The following is a 6,000-nucleotide window of genomic DNA, read 5'->3' on the forward strand; positions in this document are numbered from 1 at the left end:
ACACGCAGCTGATCATGCAAATTTTGCAAGAGCGCAACCAAGGGAACCAAGGCCACGGAAACAATCACAATCAGTTTGCTACACTCAACCAGTTCCTCGCTAACCAGCCAAAGACCTTCAACAACTGTGTCGAGGCAACAAACGCTGATGATTGGCTCGTGGATATCTGCAAGCATTTCGAGTGCAGCAACGTCAGGCCTTAGGACTTTGTCAAGTTTGCCTCGTTCCAACTCAAAGACCAAGCTGTAGAATGGTATCAGCAATACAAAGATTCTAGAGGTGGTCGTGTGATTACCTAGGATTAATTCCATCAAGACTTCAAAGCTCACCACATTCCTCAAAGTGTTGTTGAGAGCAAGCGTGAGGAATTCCGCAACCTGAAGCAAGGCAGCTTGTCTGTTTACCAGTATAACATCATGTTCCAGAAGCTCGCTCGTTTCGCCAAGCAGGACGTCCCTGACGAGAAAAGCATCATTTATCAGTTCAGTGGTGGCCTCAGAGAAGATCTTCAACTAGCTCTCGTGCTTTTTGATCCACAGAAGTACGATGAGTTTTACAACATGGCACTGAAACAAGAGGCTACTCAACTCAAGTGCGATGCTCCCAAGAAGCGAGTCAGAGATGCAACTTCTTCTTCCTCAACTCAAGTGGCAACTAAGCAGCAAAAGTATTGGTTGCCTCCTCCTCCTCCGTTCCGCCAGCCTTATCAGCAGAAGAGCAAAGGTGGCAATGGATCTTCCCACCCACCTAACCCAGGCTTATAGAAAAAGACTTCGTCTCTTGCTCCAAGATCAAGTGCTCCATATCACCGTCCGCTCTCGGAGGTCACGTGCAACAAGTGTCAGCAGAAGGGTCACTATGCCAACAAATGCTTCAATCAGAGGCGTCTTCCTCCTCCTCCTCCTCCTGTGAGATCTGCCAGCAATGCAGTGGTCAAGAATAACCCCAAGTCTGCTAAGATCAACATGATGAACGCAGCTCAGGCAGAGGACTCGTCAGATGTGATTATGGGTAACCTTCCTGTTAATGATATCCCTGCAAGAGTTCTTTTTGATACTGGTGCATCTTTGCCATTCACATCGAAGCCTTTTGCATCCATGCTCAATTTGCATACTGTCGATTTGCCTAAGCCGATAGCGGTTTCCTCTCCGGGTTTGTTCATGAACACCAAAATGATGGCTCCGTATGTCACTATCACGTTGGGCGACTATAAGTTTCTGTCTTCTCCAATGGTCCTTGGTAACTTGGATATTGATCTTATTCTCGGGATGGATTAGCTTTCTAAGCACAAGGCTCACCTTGATTGTGCTGCCAGGCAGATTCAATTGACACATTCGTTTGAGGATGTACTTGTCTTTGCCGCTCGTGATGATACCATCCGTCTGTTTTCTCTCAATGAGAAGGGCGAGCTGGATGCCATTTCTCAGATTCCAGTTGTTTGTGAGTATCAAGACGTATTTCCAGAAGATCTTCCAGGAATGCCTCCACACCGGCCAGTTGAATTCATCATCGATCTTGAGCCTGGCACGAACCTGTTTGCAAACATCCTTACAAGCTTGGACCTGAAGAGTTGAAGGAGCTGAAGAAGCAACTCGATATTCAAGAGCGTATGGGTCTCATCCGACCAAGTTCTTCTCCATGGGATTGTGGTGTTCTTTTCGTCAGGAAGAAGGATGGAATGGACTGACTTTGTGTCGACTACCGTCCGTTGAACAAGAAGACCATAAAGAACAAGTACCCACTTCCCAACATCAATGAGCTTTTCAAACAACTCAAAGGTGCTCAAGTATTCTCCAAGCTTGATCTCCGTATGGGCTATCATCAGATTCACATTCGTGAAGAAGATATCCCCAAGACAGCATTCAGAACAAGCTATGGTTCATATGAATACACTGTCATGTCTTTCGGCCTCGTCAATGCTCCTCCAACATTCTCTCGCATGATGAACTTCATCTTCAACGCCTACACAAATGACTTCGTCTTGGTCTACCTCGATGACATTTTGGTCTTTTCCAAGAACAAGGAGGATCATGCCAAGCACTTGCGTTTGGTCCTGGATAAACTCAGAGAACATCAGTTCTATGCGAAGTTTTCAAAGTGCGAGTTTTGGCTCGATGAGGTTCTCTACCTTGGACATATCATCTCCGCCAAGGGCATAGAGGTTAATACTGAGAAGGTGTCTGCAATTGTGAATTGGTAACCACCTCAGAATGTGAAGCAACTCCGCAGTTTCCTTGGACTCGCAAGCTATTGTCAAAGGTTCGTTGAGAACTTCTCTAAGATCACGAAGCCCCTTTCCAACCTTCTCCAGAAGCATGTGAAGTATGTCTGGTCGCCTGAATGTGACATCGCTTTCAACACCATGAAAGAGAAGTTAGTCACTGCTCCAGTTCTGACTCCTCCTGATGAATCCAAACTGTTCAAGGTCTTTTGTGATGCTTCCCTTCAAGGTCTTGGTGCATTGTTGATGCAAGAGAAGAAAGTTGTGGCCTATACCTCTCGCCAGTTGAAGCCCAACGAAAAGAACTACCCCACTCATGACCTCGAGTTGGCGGCAGTTGTCCATGCTCTTTTAACTTGGAGACATCTCTTGTTGGGAAGGAAAGTGGACATCTTCACTGATCACAAGAGTCTCAAGTACATCTTCACTCAGCCCAACCTCAACCTCAGGCAAACTCGTTAGGTCGAGATGATTCAAGAGTATAATTCGAGTATCGAATATACTCCAGGCAAGGCTAATGTAATTGCTGAAGCATTGAGCAGGAAGGCTTACTGCAACAGTTTGATTCTCAAGCCTTACCAACCGGAGCTTTGTGAAGCTTTCCGCAAACTCAATCTTCAAGTTGTTCCTCAAGGATTTCTTGCCAACCTCCAAGTCTCTCCTACTTTGGAAGATCAGATTCGTGAGGATCAACTTCTTGATGCTATGGTGAAGAAGGTGAAGATTGGGATTGCCAAGAGTCAACCCAAGTACAAGTGCTATCATCTTGATGACAAGGATACTCTATTCTTCGAGGATCACATTGTTGTGCCTAAAGGTGACCTTCGTAAAGTCATTATGAAAGAGACTCACAATTCACTCCTCTCTATTCACCCCGTAAGTACAAAGATGTACCAGGACCTCAAGTAGTCGTATTGGTGGCCTCGAATGAACCGCGAGATTGCTCAGTTCGTGAATGAATGTGATGTCTGCAGAAGAGTGAAAGCAGAACACCAACGACCAGCTGGTCTCCTCCAACCTCTTGCCATTCCAGAATGGAAGTTTGACCATATTGAGATGGACTTCGTGACTGGATTTCCAAAGTCCAAGCGTGGCAATGATGCAATCTTTGTTATCATCGACAAACTCACTAAAGTGGCTCATTTTCTTCCTATCAAAGAATCGATCACAACAGCTCAGTTGGCAGAGCTATATACCTCCAGGATTGTCTCTCTACACAGCATTCCGCAGTTGGTATCTTCAGATCGTGGCAGCATCTTCACCTCTAAGTTCTGGGATTCTTTTCAGAAGGCCATGGCCACCAACATTCGTTTCAGCACAACCTTTCATCCTCAAACCAGTGGCCAAGTCGAGCGAGTAAATCCGATTCTTGAAGATATGCTCAGGGCATGTGTCATTTCTTTCGGTATGAAGTGGGAAGATTGTCTTCCATATGCCGAGTTCTCCTATAACAATAGCTTCCAAGCTAGTTCGGGAAAGGCCCCATTCGAGATTCTCTATGGCAGGAAGTGTCGTACTCCTCTTAACTGGTCAGAGACTGGTGAACGCCAACTCCTTGGCAATGACTTGATCACAGAGGTAGAAGAAATGTGCAAAGTCATTCGTGAAAATCTCAGAGCCGCGCAGTCGCGCCAGAAGAGTTACGATGATAGCAAGCATCGTGACTTGGCTTTCGAGATCAGAGACCATGTCTACCTCCGCGTCTCTCCAATGAAAGGTACTCATCGCTTCGGTATCAAAGGGAAGCTTGCCCCTATATATGTGGGTCCTTTCAAGATCATCAGCAAAAGAGGCGATCTCACCTATCAACTTGAGCTTCCATCCAACTTTGCAAACATGCACAACGTGTTTCATGTGTCTCAACTCCACAAGTGTTTCAAGACCCCTGACCGCACCATCAACTTCGAAGAGATTGATCTCCAAGAAGACATGTCTAATCATGAGCACCCAGTTGCTATTCTTAAAGAAACTGAGCACAAGACTCGCAACAAGTCTATCAAATTCCTCAAAGTCAAGTGGTCACATCATTCCGACCGTGAAGCCACCTGGGAACATGAGGATCACCTCCGTTCTGAGTACCCAGAGTTTTTCCAGTCCAAGATCTCGGGACGAGATCATTTCGTAGTGGTGGAGTGTTGTAACACCCCGTATGTAACATGCCATATTTGTATTCCAACTCTTGCCTTTTCCGGCACTAAGTTATGTTATTTCCTCGTTGTCGGGTTTTTGTCTTTGTGTGCTTTTGTCTTTGTCATGCATCTCATATCATGTCATCATGTGCATTGCATTTGCATACGTGTTCGTCTCATGCATCCGAGCATTTCCCCGTTGTCCGTTTTGCATTCTGGCGCTCCTATGTCCTCCAGTGTCCCTTTCTACCTCTTTTCATGTGTGGGTGTTAAACGTTCTCGGATTGGACCGAGACTTGCCAAGCGGCCTTGGTTTACTACCGGTAGACCGCCTGTCAAGTTTCGTGCCATTTGGACTTCGTTTGATACTCCAACGGTAAACCGAGGGACCAAAAAGGCCTCGTGTGTGTTGTAGCCTAATACCCCTTCAATCATCTAGGCCGTTCGATCACGATCGCGTGGCCGAAAACCGTGCTCAATTTGGAGCCTCCTAGCTCCTCCTACCTATAAAATAGCATCTCCCCCGAAATTTTCGGTTTATTCGCACCCTAACCCTAGCTCCCCGCACCTTCGCCGCGGCGGACACGTCCGGTCCGGCCGGACGAACTCACCGCCGCCGCCCGCACCAACCGGGGACTGCCATGTGTCACGCCGGGTCTCCCCCGCCGCGCTGGCCCGTCTAGGCCCGGAGAGAGCCCTACCGGCCCGCGCAGCGCCGCCTCCCGCCCGACTCGCGCGCGCCCGAGGGCCGCCACCTCGCCCAACCGTCGCCGCCACGCCCTCGCCGGCGACCGCCGACCCCGTCGCCGTCGACCTCCGTCGCCCGCGCTGCCTCAGTGCTGCCTCATTGCTCATCCACGCCGCCGCCGCCGCCTCGTCGCCCGGTGAGCTCCCCGTCAAGCCCGACGAGCTTCTCCGGCCTCCTCGCAGCTCCGGCCGGCGATTCCATCTCCGGTGAACAGGAACTCCGTCGATCCTCGAAATCCGCGCCCGATCCGGTCCAGATCTGAGATCCACCTCGGTTGACTTTCTGCCCTAATCCCAGATATTTTTAGGCTTTTTCTTCGCATCATAACTCTGCAATCATTGCTCCGTTTTGGGCGTGTAGCATATCGGAATGTTCTTCTCGTCGAGTACTTCATTTCATCTCATTGCATCATGTTCATTTGAGCTCATCTTGATGCCCTAAATGTTGTTGGAAGAGTGCTAGTTTCTATTAGTTTCAGATTCATATCAGTAATTGGACTTTTGTCATTTTTGCCATGATTGATGTGTGCATCCTATGATCTTGAGACCTACACGAGTTTTGAAATATGCCATGCCATCTTTACAGGGGTGTATGCCATGTATTTTTGTGATCTCTGTGGTGACTAGCACAAGCATGGAAAGTAGCCCTAGTAATGTTACTGATTTCAGGGACTTAGAAATATTCTAAGTATTTGCCCTGTCATTATTTTTATGCCATGTGTTCATGTTTCTACCGAGTGATCCGTGCCTCTTTTGAGCATAATCAGTAAGGATGTTTTGTAGATAATGTGGTGCTCTATCCATCCATGTCTTTTTTTGCAATTATGGAGCACCCTAGCTTGAGTCAATCGAGCTCTACTTTTGCTATAAAATGTTCTTGGCAGAATGTTTACATGTTAAGCA

This window comes from Triticum dicoccoides, chromosome 4A, assembly GCF_002162155.2.
Source record: "Triticum dicoccoides isolate Atlit2015 ecotype Zavitan chromosome 4A, WEW_v2.0, whole genome shotgun sequence".
Taxonomy (NCBI): domain Eukaryota; kingdom Viridiplantae; phylum Streptophyta; class Magnoliopsida; order Poales; family Poaceae; genus Triticum; species Triticum dicoccoides.